This window comes from Cherax quadricarinatus, chromosome 81 (genome assembly GCF_038502225.1).
Source record: "Cherax quadricarinatus isolate ZL_2023a chromosome 81, ASM3850222v1, whole genome shotgun sequence".
NCBI classification, from domain to species: Eukaryota; Metazoa; Arthropoda; class Malacostraca; order Decapoda; family Parastacidae; genus Cherax; species Cherax quadricarinatus.
The window spans coordinates 12691058-12711348 of record NC_091372.1 but is presented as its reverse complement, the minus strand read 5'-3'; the positions used below and the strand labels follow the sequence as shown (position 1 = coordinate 12711348).

The window sequence follows — 20291 nt, the reverse complement described above, 5'->3', positions numbered from 1 at the left end:
TGGTATGTTGTATCACGACCATACTACACTCACATGGTGTTGTATCACGACCATACTACACTCGCATGGTGTTGTATTACGACCATACTACACTCACATGGTGTGTTGTATCACGACCATACTACTCTCACATGGTGTTGTATCACGACCATACTACACTCACATGGTGTTGTATCACGACCATACTACACTCACCTGGTGTTGTATCACGACCATACTACACTCATCTGGTGTATCACGACCATACTACACTCACCTGGTGTTGTATCACGACCATACTACACTCACATGATGTATCAAGAGCATACTACACTCACATGATGTATCACGACCATACTACACTCACCTGGTGTATCACGACCATACTACACTCACATGATGTATCACGACCATACTACACTCACATGGTGTTGTATCACGGCCATACTACACTCACATGATGTATCACGACCATACTACCCTCACATGGTATGTTGTATCACGACCATACTACACTCACATGGTGTTGTATCACGACCATACTACACTCACATGGTATGTTGTATCACGACCATACTACACTCACATGGTATGTTGTATCACGACCATACTACACTCACATGGTGTGTTGTATCACGACCATACTACACTCACATGGTATGTTGTATCACGACCATACTACACTCACATGGTATGTTGTATCACGACCATACTACACTCACATGGTGTTGTATCACGACCATACTACACTCACATGGTGTGTTGTATCACGACCATACTACACTCACATGGTGTTGTATCACGACCATACTACACTCACATGGTGTGTTGTATCACGACCATACTACACTCACATGGTATGTTGTATCACGACCATACTATATTCACATGGTGTTGTATCACGACCATAATACACTCACATGGTGTTGTATCACGACCATACTACACTCACATGGTATGTTGTATCACGACCATACTACACTCACCGGGTGTGTTGTATCACGACCATACTACACTCACATGGTATGTTGTATCACGACCATACTACACTCACATGGTGTTGTATCACGACCATACTACACTCACATGGTATGTTGTATCACGACCATACTACACTCACCGGGTGTGTTGTATCACGACCATACTACACTCACATGGTATGTTGTATCACGACCATACTACACTCACATGGTATGTTGTGTGACGACCATACTACACTCACCTGGTGTTGTATCACGACCATACTACACTCACATGGTATGTTGTATCACGACCATACTACACTCACATGTTGTATCACGACCATACTACACTCACATGGTGTATCACGACCATACTACACTCACGTGTTGTATCACGACCATACTACACTCACATGTTGTATCACGACCATACTACACTCACATGGTGTATCACGACCATACTACACTCACATGGTATGTTGTGTCACGATCATACTACACTCACATGGTATGTTGTATCACGACCATACTACACTCACATGGTGTTGTATCACGACCATACTACACTCACATGGTGTTGTATCACGACCATACTACACTCACATGGTGTATCACGACCATACTACACTCACATGGTGTATCAGGACCATACTACACTCACATGTTGTATCACGACCATACTACACTCACATGGTGTTGTATCACGACCATACTACACTCACATGGTGTTGTATCACGACCATACTACACTCACATGGTATGTTGTATCACGACCATACTACACTCACATGGTATGTTGTATCACGACCATACTACACTCACATGGTGTTGTATCACGACCATACTACACTCACATGGTGTTGTATCACGACCATACTACACTCACATGGTGTTGTATCACGACCATACTACACTCACATGGTGTGTTGTATCACGACCATACTACACTCACATGGTGTTGTATCACGACCATACTACACTCACATGGTGTGTTGTATCACGACCATACTACACTCACATGGTATGTTGTATCACGACCATACTACACTCACATGGTATGTTGTATCACGACCATACTACACTCACATGGTATGTTGTATCACGACCATACTACACTCACATGGTATGTTGTATCACGACCATACTACACTCACATGGTGTTGTATCACGACCATACTACACTCACATGGTATGTTGTATCACGACCATACTACACTCACATGGTATGTTGTATCACGACCATACTACACTCACATGGTGTTGTATCACGACCATACTACACTCACATGGTATGTTGTATCACGACCATACTACACTCACATGGTATGTTGTATCACGACCATACTACACTCACATGGTGTTGTATCACGACCATACTACACTCACATGGTATGTTGTATCACGACCATACTACACTCACATGGTGTTGTATCACGACCATACTACACTCACATGGTGTATCACGACCATACTACACTCACATGGTGTTGTATCACGACCATACTACACTCACATGGTGTTGTATCACGACCATACTACACTCACATGGTGTATCACGACCATACTACACTCACATGGTGTGTTGTATCACGACCATACTACACTCACATGGTGTGTTGTATCACGACCATACTACACTCACATGGTATGTTGTATCACGACCATACTACACTCACATGGTGTATCACGACCATACTACACTCACATGTTGTATCACGACCATACTACACTCACATGGTGTATCACGACCATACTACACTCACATGGTGTTGTATTACGACCATACTACACTCACATGGTGTGTTGTATCACGACCATACTACTCTCACATGGTGTTGTATCACGACCATACTACACTCACATGATATGTTGTATCACGACCATACTACACTCACATGGTGTTGTATCACGACCATACTACACTCACATGGTGTTGTCTCACGACCATACTACACTCACATGGTGTTGTATCACGACCATACTACACTCACCTGGTGTTGTATCACGACCATACTACACTCATCTGGTGTATCACGACCATACTACACTCACCTGGTGTTGTATCACGACCATACTACACTCACTTGATGTATCAAGAGCATACTACACTCACATGATGTATCACGACCATACTACACTCACCTGGTGTATCACGACCATACTACACTCACATGATGTATCACGACCATACTACACTCACATGGTGTTGTATCACGGCCATACTACACTCACATGATGTATCACGACCATACTACCCTCACATGGTATGTTGTATCACGACCATACTACACTCACATGGTGTTGTATCACGACCATACTACACTCACATGGTATGTTGTATCACGACCATACTACACTCACATGGTATGTTGTATCACGACCATACTACACTCACATGGTGTGTTGTATCACGACCATACTACACTCACATGGTGTGTTGTATCACGACCATACTACACTCACATGGTATGTTGTATCACGACCATACTACACTCACATGGTATGTTGTATCACGACCATACTACACTCACATGGTGTTGTATCACGACCATACTACACTCACATGGTGTGTTGTATCACGACCATACTACACTCACATGGTGTTGTATCACGACCATACTACACTCACATGGTGTGTTGTATCACGACCATACTACACTCACATGGTATGTTGTATCACGACCATACTATATTCACATGGTGTTGTATCACGACCATAATACACTCACATGGTGTTGTATCACGACCATACTACACTCACATGGTATGTTGTATCACGACCATACTACACTCACATGGTGTTGTATCACGACCATACTACACTCACATGGTGTGTTGTATCACGACCATACTACACTCACATGGTATGTTGTATCACGACCATACTATATTCACATGGTGTTGTATCACGACCATAATACACTCACATGGTGTTGTATCACGACCATACTACTCTCACATGGTATGTTGTATCACGACCATACTACACTCACATGGTGTTGTATCACGACCATACTACACTCACATGGTATGTTGTATCACGACCATACTACACTCACCGGGTGTGTTGTATCACGACCATACTACACTCACATGGTATGTTGTATCACGACCATACTACACTCACATGGTATGTTGTGTGACGACCATACTACACTCACCTGGTGTTGTATCACGACCATACTACACTCACATGGTATGTTGTATCACGACCATACTACACTCACATGTTGTATCACGACCATACTACACTCACATGGTGTATCACGACCATACTACACTCACGTGTTGTATCACGACCATACTACACTCACATGTTGTATCACGACCATACTACTCTCACATGGTGTATCACGACCATACTACACTCACATGGTATGTTGTGTCACGATCATACTACACTCACATGGTATGTTGTATCACGACCATACTACACTCACATGGTGTTGTATCACGACCATACTACACTCACATGGTGTTGTATCACGACCATACTACACTCACATGGTATGTTGTATCACGACCATACTACACTCACATGGTATGTTGTATCACGACCATACTACACTCACATGGTGTTGTATCACGACCATACTACACTCACATGGTGTTGTATCACGACCATACTACACTCACATGGTATGTTGTATCACGACCATACTACACTCACATGGTATGTTGTATCACGACCATACTACACTCACATGGTGTTGTATCACGACCATACTACACTCACATGGTGTTGTATCACGACCATACTACACTCACATGGTGTTGTATCACGACCATACTACACTCACATGGTGTGTTGTATCACGACCATACTACACTCACATGGTGTGTTGTATCACGACCATACTACACTCACATGGTATGTTGTATCACGACCATACTACACTCACATGGTATGTTGTATCACGACCATACTACACTCACATGGTATGTTCTATCACGACCATACTACACTCACATGGTGTTGTATCACGACCATACTACACTCACATGGTATGTTGTATCACGACCATACTACACTCACATGGTATGTTGTATCACGACCATACTACACTCACATGGTGTTGTATCACGACCATACTACACTCACATGGTATGTTGTATCACGACCATACTACACTCACATGGTGTTGTATCACGACCATACTACACTCACATGGTGTATCACGACCATACTACACTCACATGGTGTTGTATCACGACCATACTACACTCACATGGTGTTGTATCACGACCATACTACACTCACATGGTGTATCACGACCATACTACACTCACATGGTGTGTTGTATCACGACCATACTACACTCACATGGTGTGTTGTATCACGACCATACTACACTCACATGGTATGTTGTATCACGACCATACTACACTCACATGGTATGTTGTATCACGACCATACTACACTCACATGGTGTATCACGACCATACTACACTCACATGTTGTATCACGACCATACTACACTCACATGGTGTATCACGACCATACTACACTCACGTGTTGTATCACGACCATACTACACTCACATGTTGTATCACGACCATACTACACTCACATGGTGTATCACGACCATACTACACTCACATGGTATGTTGTGTCACGATCATACTACACTCACATGGTATGTTGTATCACGACCATACTACACTCACATGGTGTTGTATCACGACCATACTACACTCACATGGTGTTGTATCACGACCATACTACACTCACATGGTATGTTGTATCACGACCATACTACACTCACATGGTATGTTGTATCACGACCATACTACACTCACATGGTGTTGTATCACTACCATACTACACTCACATAGTGTTGTATCTCGACCATAATACTCTCACTTGTTGTTGTATCACGACCATACTACACTCACATGGTGTGTTGTATCACGACCATACTACACTCACATGGTGTTGTATCACGACCATACTACACTCACATGGTGTGTTGTATCACGACCATACTACACTCACATGGTATGTTGTATCACGACCATACTACACTCACATGGTATGTTGTATCACGACCATACTACACTCACATGGTATGTTGTATCACGACCATACTACACTCACATGGTATGTTGTATCACGACCATACTACACTCACATGGTATGTTGTATCACGACCATACTACACTCACATGGTATGTTGTATCACGACCATACTACACTCACATGGTATGTTGTATCACGACCATACTACACTCACATGGTATGTTGTATCACGACCATACTACACTCACATGGTATGTTGTATCACGACCATACTACACTCACATGGTATGTTGTATCACGACCATACTACACTCACATGGTATGTTGTATCACGACCATACTACACTCACATGGTATGTTGTATCACGACCATACTACACTCACATGGTGTTGTATCACGACCATACTACACTCACATGGTGTTGTATCACGACCATACTACACTCACATGGTATGTTGTATCACGACCATACTACACTCACATGGTGTTGTATCACGACCAAACTACACTCACATGGTATGTTGTATCAAGACCAAACTCCACTCACATGGTGTAGTAGCACGACCATACTACACTCACATGGTGTATCACGACCATACTACACTCACATGGTGTTGTATCACGACCATACTACACTCACATGGTGTTGTATCACGACCATACTACACTCACATGGTGTATCACGACCATACTACACTCACATGGTGTGTTGTATCACGACCATACTACACTCACATGGTGTGTTGTATCACGACCATACTACACTCACATGGTATGTTGTATCACGACCATACTACACTCACATGGTATGTTGTATCACGACCATACTACACTCACATGGTGTATCACGACCATACTACACTCACATGTTGTATCACGACCATACTACACTCACATGGTGTATCACGACCATACTACACTCACATGGTATGTTGTATCACGACCATACTACACTCACATGGTGTATCACGACCATACTACACTCACATGGTGTATCACGACCATACTACACTCACATGGTGTATCACGACCATACTACACTCACATGGTATGTTGTATCACGACCATACTACACTCACATGGTGTATCACGACCATACTACACTCACATTGTGTATCACGACCATACTACACTCACATGGTGTATCACGACCATACTACACTCACATGGTGTATCACGACCATACTACACTCACATGGTGTATCACGACCATACTACACTCACATGGTGTATCACGACCATACTACACTCACATGGTGTATCACGACCATACTACACTCACATGGTGTTGTATCACGACCATACTACACTCACATGGTATGTTGTATCACGACCATACTACACTCACATGGTGTATCACGACCATACTACACTCACATGGTATGTTGTATCACGACCATACTACACTCACATGGTATGTTGTATCACGACCATACTACACTCACATGGTGTTGTATCACGACCATACTACACTCACATGGTGTGTTGTATCACGACCATACTACACTCACATGGTGTATCACGACCATACTACACTCACATGGTATGTTGTATCACGACCATACTACACTCACATGGTGTTGTATCACGACCATACTACACTCACATGGTATGTTGTATCACGACCATACTACACTCACATGGTGTCTTATCACGACCATACTACACTCACATGGTGTTGTATCACGACCATACTACACTCACATGGTGTTGTATCACGACCATACTACACTCACATGGTGTATCACGACCATACTACACTCACATGGTGTTGTATCACGACCATACTACACTCACATGGTGTTGTATCACGACCATACTACACTCACATGGTGTATCACGACCATACTACACTCACATGGTGTTGTATCACGACCATACTACACTCACATGGTGTATCACGACCATACTACACTCACATGGTGTATCACGACCATACTACACTCACATGGTGTTGTATCACGACCATACTACACTCACATGGTGTATCACGACCATACTACACTCACATGGTGTATCACGACCATACTACACTCACATGGTGTATCACGACCATACTACACTCACATGGTGTTGTATCACGACCATACTACACTCACATGGTGTATCACGACCATACTACACTCACATGGTGTATCACGACCATACTACACTCACATGGTGTATCACGACCATACTACACTCACATGGTGTATCACGACCATACTACACTCACATGGTGTATCACGACCATACTAACTTCTACATTATATTATCGCTACATCATTGACAATGTTGTCTAACAATTAACCATAATTACTCTAACTCCTTCCATTACTGGCGCCTCTTGTAGCATGATTATTATTGTTGTAGCGACACTACCTGGAGGTTGTCCCTGGGGTCAACGCCCTCGCGGCCTGATCAACCAGGCTGTGACTGATGGCCACACGAAATCCAACGTAGGAACCATAGCCTGGATGGTCGGGCACTGACAGGTATCTGTCCAGCTCCCTCTTGAAGACAACCAGAGGCCTATTGTTTATCCCCCTTACAAGACTGTTGAACAGTCTTGGGCCGCTAACACTGTGTGTTCTCTTAGTGTACTCAGAGCACTCCAGCTTGCCATTAGGGAATGTTGCATCGTATGATAAGGCTCTTGATTATACAGGTATTGATTTCTGCCTGAAGATGTGAGACCAGTTCCTGTAGCACCACTTTGACGAATAACGAGGATATGTGAGGAGAGGTAGGAACAGAAGGAGAGGCAGGAAGAGTAGGAGACGCAGGAAGAGGAGGAGAGGCAGGAAGAGAAGGAGAGGCAGGAAGGGGAGGAGAGGCAGGAAGAGGAGGAGAGGCAGGAAGAGGAGGAGAGGCAGGAAGGGGAGGAGAGGCAGGAAGGGGAGGAGAGGCAGGAAGAGGAGGAGAGGCAGGAAGGGGAGGAGAGGCAGAAAGGGGAGGAGAGGCAGGAAGAGGAGGAGAGGCAGGAAGGGGAGGAGATGCAGGAAGAGGAGGAGAGGCAGGAAGAGTAGGAGAGGCAGAAACAGGAGAGGCAGGAAGAGGAGGAGAGGCAGGAAGAGGAGGAGAGGCAGGAAGGGGAGGAGAGGCAGGAAGAGGAGGAGAAGCAGGAAGGAGAGGAGAGGCAGGAAGTGGAGGAGAGGCAGGAAGAGGAGGAGAGGCAGGAAGGAGAGGAGAGGCAGGAAGAGGAGGAGAGGCAGGAAGGGGAGGAGAGGCAGGAAGGGGAGGAGAGGCAGGAAGAGGAGGAAAGGCACTACGAGGGAGAGAGGCAGGAAGAGGAGAGGCAGGAAGAGGAGGAGAGGCAGGAAGAGGAGGAGAGGCAGTAAGAGGAGGAGAGGCAGGAAGAGGAGGAGAGGCAGGAAGAGGAGGAGAGGCAGGAAGAGAGGAGAGGCAGGAAGGGGAGGAGAGGCAGGAAGTGGAGGAGAGGCAGGAAGAGGAGGAGACGCAGGAAGAGGAGGAGAGGCAGGAAGGGGAGGAGAGGCAGGAAGAGGAGGAGAGGCAGGAAGAGTAGGAGAGGCAGGAAGAGGAGGAGAGGCAGTAAGAGGAGGAGAGGCAGGAAGAGGAGGAGAGGCAGGAAGGGGAGGAGAGGCAGGAAGGGGAGGAGAGGCAGGAAGAGGAGGAGAGGCAGGAAGGGGAGGAGAGGCAGGAAGGGGAGGAGAGGCAGGAAGTGGAGGAGAGGCCGGAAGAGGAGGAGACGCAGGAAGAGGAGGAGAGGCAGGAAGGGGAGGAGAGGCAGGAAGAGGAGGAGAGGCAGGAAGAGTAGGAGAGGCAGGAAGAGGAGGAGAGGCAGTAAGAGGAGGAGAGGCAGGAAGAGGAGGAGAGGCAGGAAGAGGAGGAGAGGCAGGAAGAGGAGGAGAGGCAGGAAGAGGAGGAGAGGCAGGAAGAGGAGGAGAGGCAGGAAGGGGAGGAGAGGCAGGAAGAGGAGAGGCAGGAAGAGGAGGAGAGGCAGGAAGAGGAGTAGAGGCAGGAAGAGGAGGAGAGGCAGGAAGAGGAGGAGAGGCAGGAAGGGGAGGAGAGGCAGGAAGAGGAGGAGACGCAGGAAGGGGAGGAGAGGCAGGAAGTGGAGGAGAGACAGGAGGAGGAGGAGAGTCAGGAAGAGGAGTAGAGGCAGGAAGAGGATTAGAGGCAAGAAGAGGAGAGGCAGGAAGAGGAGGAGAGGCAGGAAGGGGAGGAAAGGCAGGAAGTGGAGGAGAGGCAGGAAGAGGAGGAGAGGCAGGAAGAGTAGGAGAGGCAGGAAGAGGAGGAGAGGCAGTAAGAGGAGGAGAGGCAGGATGAGGAGTAGATCCAGGAAGAGGAGGAGAGGCAGGAAGAGGAGGAGAGGCAGGAAGAGGAGGAGAGGCAGGAAGGGGAGGAGAGGCAGGAAGAGGAGGAGAGGCAGGAAGGGGAGGAAAGGCAGGAAGTGGAGGAGTGGCAGGAAGAGTAGGAGAGGCAGGAAGAGTAGGAGAGGCAGGAAGAGGAGGAGAGGCAGTAAGAGGAGGAGAGGCAGGAAGGGGAGGAGAGGCAGTAAGAGGAGGAGAGGCAGGAAGAGGAGGAGAGGCAGGAAGAGGAGGAGAGGCAGGAAGAGGAGGAGAGGCAGGAAGAGGAGGAGAGGCAGGAAGAGGAGGAGAGGCAGGAAGAGGAGGAGAGGCAGGAAGAGGAGGAGAGGCAGGAAGAGGAGGAGAGGCAGTAAGAGGAGGAGAGGCAGGAAGGGGAGGAGAGGCAGTAAGAGGAGGAGAGGCAGGAAGAGGAGGAGAGGCAGGAAGAGGAGGAGAGGCAGGAAGAGGAGGAGGGGCAGGAAGAGGAGGAGAGGCAGGAAGGGGAGGAGAGGCAGGAAGAGGAGAGGCAGGAAGAGGAGGAGAGGCAGGAAGAGGAGTAGAAGCAGGAAGAGGAGGAGAGGCAGGAAGAGGAGGAGAGGCAGGAAGTGGAGGAGAGGCAGTAAGAGGAGGAGAGGCAGGAAGAGGAGGAGGGGCAGGAAGAGGAGGAGAGGCAGGAAGAGGATGAGAGGCAGGAAGAGGAGGAGAGGCAGGAAGAGGAGGAGAGGCAGTAAGAGGAGGAGAGGCAGGAAGAGGAGGAGATGCAGTAAGAGGAGGAGAGGCAGGAAGGGGAGGAGAGGCAGTAAGAGGAGGAGAGGCAGGAAGAGGAGGAGAGGCAGGAAGAGGAGGAGAGGCAGGAAGAGGAGGAGAGGCAGGAAGAGGAGGAGAGGCAGGAAGGGGAGGAGAGGCAGGAACAGGAGAGGCAGGAAGAGGAGGAGAGGCAGGAAGAGGAGTAGAAGCAGGAAGAGGAGGAGAGGCAGGAAGAGGAGGAGAGGCAGGAAGTGGAGGAGAGGCAGTAAGAGGAGGAGAGGCAGGAAGAGGAGGAGAGGCAGGAAGAGGAGGAGAGGCAGGAAGAGGAGGAGAGGCAGGAAGAGGAGGAGAGGCAGGAAGAGGAGGAGAGGCAGGAAGGGGAGGAGAGGCAGGAAGAGGAGAGGCAGGAAGAGGAGGAGAGGCAGGAAGGGGAGGAGAGGCAGGAAGAGGAGGAGAGGCAGGAAGAGGAGGAGAGGCAGGAAGTGGAGGAGAGGCAGGAAGGGGAGGAGAGGCAGGAAGAGGAGGAGAGGCAGGGAGGGGAGGAGAGGAGAGGCAGGAAGAGGAGGAGAGGCAGGAAGAGGAGTAGAGGCAGGAAGAGGAGGAGAGGCAAGAATAGGAGGAGAGGCAGGAAGAGGAGTAGAGGCAGGAAGAGGAGTAGAGGCAGGAAGAGGAGTAGAGGCATGAAGAGGAGTAGAGGCAGGAAGAGGAGTAGAGGCAGGAAGAGGAGGAGAGGCAGGAAGAGGAGGAGAGGCAGGAAGAGGAGTAGAGGCAGGAAGAGGAGGAGAGGCAGGAAGAGGAGTAGAGGCAGGAAGAGGAGAGGCAGGAAGTGGAGGAGAGGCAGAAAGAGGAGGAGAGGCAGGAAGGGGAGGAGAGGCAGGAAGAGGAGGAGAGGCGGGAAGGGGAGGAGAGGCAGGAAGTGGAGGAGAGGCAGGAAGAGGAGGAGAGGCAGGAAGGGGAGGAGAGGCAGGAAGAGGAGGAGAGGCAGGAAGAGGAGGAGAGGCAGGAAGAGGAGGAGAGGCAGGAAGAGGAGGAGAGGCAGGAAGAGGAGGAGAGGCAGGAAGAGGAGGAGAGGCAGGAAGGGGAGGAGAGGCAGGAAGAGGAGGAGAGGCAGGAAGAGGAGGAGAGGCAGGAAGAGGAGGAGAGGCAGGAAGGGGAGGAGAGGCAGGAAGAGGAGGAGAGGCAGGAAGAGGAGGAGAGGCAGGAAGGGGAGGAGAGGCAGGAAGTGGAGGAGAGGCAGGAAGAGGAGGAGAGGCAGGAAGAGGAGTAGAGGCAGGAAGAGGAGGAGAAGCAAGAAGAGGAGAGGCAGGAAGAGGAGTAGAGGCAGGAAGAGGAGGAGAGGCAGGAATAGGACAAGAAGCAGTAAGAGGAGGAGAGGCAGGAAGGGGAGGAGAGGCAGGAAGAGGAGGAGAGGCAGGAAGGGGAGGAAAGGCAGGAAGTGGAGGAGAGGCAGGAAGAGGAGGAGAGGCAGGAAGGGGAGGAGAGGCAGGAAGAGGAGCAGTGGCAGGAAGAGGAGGAGAGGCAGGAAGAGGAGGAGAGGCAGGAAGAGGAGTAGAAGCAGGAAGAGGAGGAGAGGCAGGAAGAGGAGGAGAGGCAGGAAGAGGAGGAGAGGCAGGAAGGGGAGGAGAGGCAGGAAGAGGAGGAGAGGCAGGGAGGGGAGGAGAAGCAGGAAGTGGAGGAGAGGCAGGAAGAGGAGTAGAGGCAGGAAGAGGAGGAGAGGCAAGAATAGGAGGAGAGGCAGGAAGAGGAGTAGAGGCAGGAAGAGGAGGAGAGGCAAGAAGAGGAGGAGAGGCAAGAAGAGGAGTAGAGGCAGGAAGAGGAGGAGAGGCAGGAAGTGGAGGAGAGGCAGGAAGGGGAGGAGAGGCAGGAAGAGGAGGAGAGGCGGGAAGGGGAGGAGAGGCAGGAAGTGGAGGAGAGACAGGAAGAGGAGGAGAGGCAGGAAGAGGAGTAGAGGCAGGAAGAGGAAGAGAGACACGAAGGGGAGGAGAGGCAGGAAGGGGAGGAGAGGCAGGAAGGGGAGGAGAGGCAGGAAGAGGAGGAGAGGCGGGAAGGGGAGGAGAGGCAGGAAGAGGAGGAGAGGCAGGAAGAGGAGGAGAGGCAGGAAGAGGAGGAGAGGCAGGAAGAGGAGATGAGGCAGGAAGGGGAGGAGAGACAGGAAGGGGAGGAGAGGCAGGAAGGGGAGGAGAGACAGGAAGGGGAGGAGAGGCAGGAAGAGGAGGAGAGGTAGGAAGAGGAGGAGAGGCAGGAAGGGGAGGAGAGGCAGTAAGAGGAGGAGAGGCAGGAAGAGGAGGAGAGGCAGGAAGGGGAGGAGAGGCAGGAAGAGGAGGAGAGGCAGGAAGAGGAGGAGAGGCAGTAAGAGGAGGAGAGGCAGTAAGAGGAGGAGAGGCAGGAAGAGGAGGAGAGGCAGGAAGAGGAGGAAAGGCAGTAAGAGGAGGAGAGGCAGTAAGAGGAGGAGAGGCAGGAAGAGGAGGAGAGGTAGGAAGGGGAGGAGAGGCAGGAAGAGGAAGAGAGGCAGGAAGGGGAGGAGAGGCAGGAAGAGGAAGAGAGACACGAAGGGGAGGAGAGGCAGGAAGAGGAAGAGAGGCAGGAAGGGGAGGAGAGGCAGGAAGAGGAAGAGAGACACGAAGGGGAGGAGAGGCAGGAAGAGGAGTATATCCTGGGGGGTGATGTATATCCTGGGAGGTGATATATATCCTGGGAGGTGATGTATACCCTGGGGAGGGGGAATAATATAATCCTGGGAGGTGATGTGATGATGTATATCCTGGGAGGTGATGTATATCCTGGGAGGTGATGTATATCCTGGGAGGTGATATATATCCTGGAAGGTGATGTATATCCTGGGAGGTGATGTATATCCTGGGAGGTGATGTATATCCTGGGAGGTGATGTATATCCTGGGAGGTGATGTATATCCTGGGAGGTGATATATATCCTGGGAGGTGATATATATCCTGGGAGGTGATGTATATCCTGGGAGGTGATATATATCCTGGGAGGTGATATATATCCTGGGAGGTGATGATATATATCCTGGAAGGTGATGTATATCCTGGGAGGTGATATATATCCTGGGAGGTGATATATATCCTGGGAGGTGATGTATATCCTGGGAGGTGATATATATCCTGGGAGGTGATGTATATCCTGGGAGGTGATGTATATCCTGGGAGGTGATGTATATCCTGGGAGGTGATATATATCCTGGGAGGTGATATATATCCTGGGAGGTGATGTATATCCTGGGAGGTGATGTATATCCTGGGAGGTGATATATATCCTGGGAGGTGATGTATATCCTGGGAGGTGATATATATCCTGGGAGGTGATGTATATCCTGGGAGGTGATATATATCCTGGGAGGTGATATATATCCTGGGAGGTGATGTATATCCTGGGAGGTGATGTATATCCTGGGAGGTGATATATATCCTGGGAGGTGATGTATATCCTGGGAGGTGATGTATATCCTGGGAGGTGATGTATATCCTGGGAGGTGATGTATATCCTGGGAGGTGATATATATCCTGGGAGGTGATGTATATCCTGGGAGGTGATATATATCCTGGGAGGTGATGTATATATCCTGGGAGGTGATGTATATCCTGGGAGGTGATGTATATCCTGGGAGGTGATATATATCCTGGGAGGTGATGTATATCCTGGGAGGTGATATATATCCTGGGAGGTGATGTATATCCTGGGAGGTGATGTATATCCTGGGAGGTGATGTATATCCTGGGAGGTGATATATATCCTGGGAGGTGATGTATATCCTGGGAGGTGATGTATATCCTGGGAGGTGATGTATATCCTGGGAGGTGATGTATATCCTGGGAGGTGATGTATATCCTGGGAGGTGATGTATATCCTGGGAGGTGATGTATATCCTGGGAGGTGATGTATATCCTGGGAGGTATATCCTGATGATATATATCCTGGGAGGTGATGTATATCCTGGGAGGTGATGATATATATCCTGGGAGGTGATGTATATCCTGGGAGGTGATGTATATCCTGGGAGGTGATGTATATCCTGGGAGGTGATGATGTATATCCTGGTAGGTGATGTATATCCTGGGAGGTGATGTATATCCTGGGAGGTGATGTATATCCTGGGAGGTGATGTATATCCTGGGAGGTGATATATATCCTGGGAGGTGATGTATATCCTGGGAGGTGATGTATATCCTGGGAGGTGATATATATCCTGGGAGGTGATGTATATCCTGGGAGGTGATGTATATCCTGGGAGGTGATGTATATCCTGGGAGGTGATGTATATCCTGGGAGGTGATATATATCCTGGGAGGTGATGTATATCCTGGGAGGTGATGTATATCCTGGGAGGTGATGTATATCCTGGGAGGTGATATATATCCTGGGAGGTGATGTATATCCTGGGAGGTGATGTATATCCTGGGAGGTGATGTATATCCTGGGAGGTGATGTATATCCTGGGAGGTGATGTATATCCTGGGAGGTGATGTATATCCTGGGAGGTGATGTATATCCTGGGAGGTGATATATATCCTGGGAGGTGATGTATATCCTGGGAGGTGATGTATATCCTGGGAGGTGATATATATCCTGGGAGGTGATGTATATCCTGGGAGGTGATGTATATCCTGGGAGGTGATGTATATCCTGGGAGGTGATATATATCCTGGGAGGTGATGTATATCCTGGGAGGTGATGTATATCCTGGGAGGTGATGTATATCCTGGGAGGTGATGTATATCCTGGGAGGTGATGTATATCCTGGGAGGTGATGTATATCCTGGGAGGTGATGTATACCCTGGGAGGGGATATATATCCTGGGAGGTGATGTATATCCTGGGAGGTGATGTATATCCTGGGAGGTGATGTATATCCTGGGAGGTGATGTATATCCTGGGAGGTGATGTATATCCTGGGAGGTGATGTATATCCTGGGAGGTGATGTATATCCTGGGAGGTGATGTATATCCTGGGAGGTGATGTATATCCTGGGAGGTGATGTATATCCTGGGAGGTGATATATATCCTGGGAGGTGATGTATATCCTGGGAGGTGATGTATATCCTGGGAGGTGATGTATGTCCTGGGAGGTGATGTATGTCCTGGGAGGTGATGTATATCCTGGGAGGTGATGTATATCCTGGGAGGTGATGTATATCCTGGGAGGTGATGTATATCCTGGGAGGTGATGTATATCCTGGGAGGTGATGTATATCCTGGGGTGAGAATCCCCGGGGGGATGTAGTCCGGGAGGTGATGTTTTCCTGGGAGGTGATATTTTATCCTGGGAGGTGATGTATATCTGGGAGGGGTGTATCCCGGGGGGAAAATATCCTGGAGGTGATGTATATCCTTGGAGGTGATGAATCCTGGGAGGTGATGAAACCCGGGGGGTGATATATATCCTGGGAGGTGATGTATATCCTGGGGGGTGATGTATCCCGGGAGGTGGTGTCCTGGGAGTGATGATTCCGGGGGGTATATATATCCCCGGGGGTGATGTTTTCCGGGAGGGGAAAATATCCGGGAGGTGATGTATATCCGGGGGGTGATGTAATCCTGGGGGTGATGTATATCCTGGGAGGTGATGTTTTCCTGGGAGGTGATATATCCCGGGGGGTGATGTATACCCCGGGGGTGATGATATCCTGGGAGGGTGTTACCCCGGGAAGGGGGTATATATCCCTGGAGGGGGATGTATATTATAAGAGACACCTGGGAGGTGAAAGGGGGGGGGAGGAGGGGGAGGTAGTATAAGGTTGGCCACATAATTTAAAAAGACACCTGGGAGGTGAAGGGAGGGGGGGGGGGGGGGTAACGAGTATAAGGTTTTTACATAACTATATAAGGACACCCGGAGGTGAAGGGGAGGGGAGGGTAACGTAGATGGGTTTTACATAACTCCACTATAAGAAACCTGGGGGGTGAAGGGAGGAGGGGGGTTTTAAGGTAGTATAAAATTCTTCACAATCCCCTATAAAAAACACCTGGGAGGGGAAGGGAGGGGGGGGGAGGGGGGAAGGTAGTAAAGGGTTTATTCACAAACTCCACTATAAGGAAACCCGGGGGGGAAGGGGGAGGGGGGGGGGGGGGGTATGGGGTTTCTTCACATCTCCACATAAGAGAAACCGGGAGGGGGGGGAGGGGAAGGTGTATAAGGTTGTTCACATTCCACTATAAAAGACACCTGGGGGGTGAAGGGGGGGAGGGGGGGGGGGGTAAAGTATAAGGTTGCTTCACATAACCCACATAAGAGACACCGGGGGGTGAAGGGGGGGGGAGGGGGGGAGGGGGAAGGTGTATGTTGCTTCACATAACTCCATATAAGAGAAACCCGGGGGGGGGGAGGGGAGTATAAGGTTTCTTCCAAAACCCACATAAGACACCTGGGAGGGGGGGAGGGGGTAAGGTAGTATAAGGGTTGCTTCACATAACTCCACATAAGCACCGGGAGGGGGGGGGAGGGGGAGAGAAAGGTTGCTTCACAAACCCACTATAAGAGACACCTGGGAGGTGAAGGGGGGGGGGAGGGGGAGGGGGGTAAGGTGATAAGGTTGTCAAACTCCACTTAAAGACACCCAGGGTAAGGGGGGGGGGAGGGGAGGGGAAAGTTAATTTTTAACAAATCCATATGAAACCCGGGAGGTGAAGGAGGAGGGGGGGGGGGTAGATAAAATTGCTTCACATAACCCCTATAAAAGGGCACCCCGGGAGGTGAAGGGAGGGGGGGGGAGGGGGTAAGGTAGATAAGGTTTCTTCATAACTCCATAAAGAGACACCTGGGGGGGGGAGGAGGGGGGGGGGGGGGGAAAATAGTATAAGGGTTTCTTCACATAACCCACTATAAAGACACCCGGGAGGGGGGGGGAGGGGTAACAAAAAGGTTGTTCCAAATCCACTAAGAGAAACCGGGGGGAGGGGGGGGGAAAAGGGAGTATAAGGTTTCTTCACATAACCCACTATAAGAGACACCTGGGGGGTGGGGAGGGGGGGGGGGGAGGGGAGTAACGTAGATAAGGTTGCTTACATAAATCCCCCTATAAAAAACACCTGGGAGGAGGGGGGGGGTAAGGTAGTATAAAGGGTTTTAACAAATCCCCTATAAGAGACACCTGGGAGGTGAAAGGAGGGGGGGAGGGGGTAAGGTAGATAAGGTTGTACAAACCCATATAAGAGAAACCCGGGGGGTGAAGGGAGGGGGGGAGGTAAAAAGTATAAGGTTTTTCACATAACCCACTATAAAAGACACCTGGAGGGTGAAGGGGAGGGGAGGGGGGGGGGGGAAGGATAAAGGTTTCTTCACTCTCCACTATAAGAGACACCTGGGAGGTGAAGGGAGGGGAGGGGGAGGGGGTAAGGTAGTATAAGGTTGCTTCACATAACTCCACTATAAGAGACACCTGGGAGGTGAAGGGAGGGGAGGGGAGGGGGAAGGGAGTATAAAACTTTACAAACCCACTATAAGAGACACCTGGGGGGGGAAGGGGGGGGGGGAGGGAAAGGGAGTATAAGGTTGCCCCATAACTCCACTATAAAGCACCTGGGAGGTGAAGGGAGGGGAGGGAGGAGGGGGTAAGGTAGTATAAGGTTGCTTCACATAACTCCACTATAAGAGACACCTGGGAGGTAAGGGGGGGGGGGGGAGGGGGTGGGAGTTAAAGGGTTTCTTCACATAACCCACATAACACCTGGGAGGGGAAGGGAGGGGGGGGGGGGTAAGGTATAAGTTTTCCCTAATCCCCTAAAGACACCCGGGGGGTGAAGGGGGGAGGGGGGGGGGTAAAGGGAGTATAAGGTTGCTACTAACCCATATAAAGACACCAGGGGAAGGGGGGGGGGGGGAGGGTGGTAGTATAAGGTTTCTTCCCAACTCCACTATAGGACACCTGGGGGGTGAAGGGGGGGGGGAGGGGTAAGGTAGATAAGGTTTTCCTCTCCCCTATAAAAAGACACCGGGGGGTGAAGGGAGGGGGGGGGAGGGGGGAGTATAAGGGTTTCTTCCCCTAACTCCACTATAGAAACCCGGGAGGTGAAGGGGGGGGGGAGGGGAGGGATAAGGTTGCTTCACATAACTCCACTATAAGAGACACCTGGGAGGGGAGGGGGAAGGGGGTAACGTAGTATAAGGTTGCTTCACATAACTCCACTATAAGAGACACCTGGGTTTAAAATCTTAAGCCCTCCCTACAACCTACTTTGGTTTTTAAAAATCATCTGCTGTTACATAAAAAATTTTGGGCAAGTTACTTTTTAATGTGTTACTTATCAACCAGGACGTCCCCACAAACAAGTTACAGTGTTAACGTGTTACTTATACAACCATGAGTTACGTCACACACAAACAAGTTACAGTGGTAATGTGTTACTTATACAACCATGAGTTACGTCACACACAAACCAGTTAAATGTTAACTGTTTTTTACAACCATGAGTTACGTCACACACAAACAAGTTACAGTGGTAATGTGTTACTTATACAACCCGGTTACGTCACACAAAAAAAAATTACAGTGGGTTTTGTTACTTATACAACCATGAGTTACTCACCCCAAAAAAAGTTAATGTAATTTTATACAACCATGAGTTACGTCACACACAAACAATGTACAGTGGTAATGTGTTACTTATACAACCATGAGTTACGTCACACACAAACAAGTTACAGTGGTAAAGTGTTACTTATACAACCATGAAATACGTCACACACAAACAAGTTACAGTGGTAAAGTGTTACTTATACAACCATGAAATACGTCAAAAAAACAAATTCAGGGTAATGTGTTCTTTTTACAAAATTTGAAATACGTCACAAAAAAACAAGGGTTATGGTTTAAGTTTTTCTTATACAACCATGAGTTACGTCACACACAAACAAGTTACAGTGGTAATGTGTTACTTATACAACCATGAGTTACGTCACACACAAACAAGTTACAGTGGTAATGTGTTACTTATACAACCATGAGTTACGTCACACACAAACAAGTTACAGTGGTAATGTGTTACTTATACAACCATGAGTTACGTCACACACAAACATTACATAACTCCTGACGAAACACCAGAGTATAAAGGATGTAGAGCTAAAGGTTTGCATCCCCCGTAATTTTTTGCACACAGTAATATATTTTAAATTAAACTTGGGGGTAAACCCCAAAAAAAAATAGATAGAACTTATTTCCCCCTTTTTCCTGGAAGGTGGGGGGGGAAGGGAAAAAAATTGAAGGGGGTGGGAGTGTGGTATGATGGTGAAGGTGGGTGTGGGAGTGTGGTATGATGGTGAAGGTGGGTGTGG

At 49.0% G+C, this 20291-nt stretch overlaps 1 protein-coding gene across 2 annotated transcripts in view; it reads left to right on the top strand.

The window, feature by feature from the left end:
- LOC128699791 (uncharacterized) overlaps positions 1-20291 on the top strand; it is a 105923-nt gene that overhangs the window by 8146 nt on the left and 77486 nt on the right. The gene's annotated exons all lie outside the window — the stretch shown is intronic.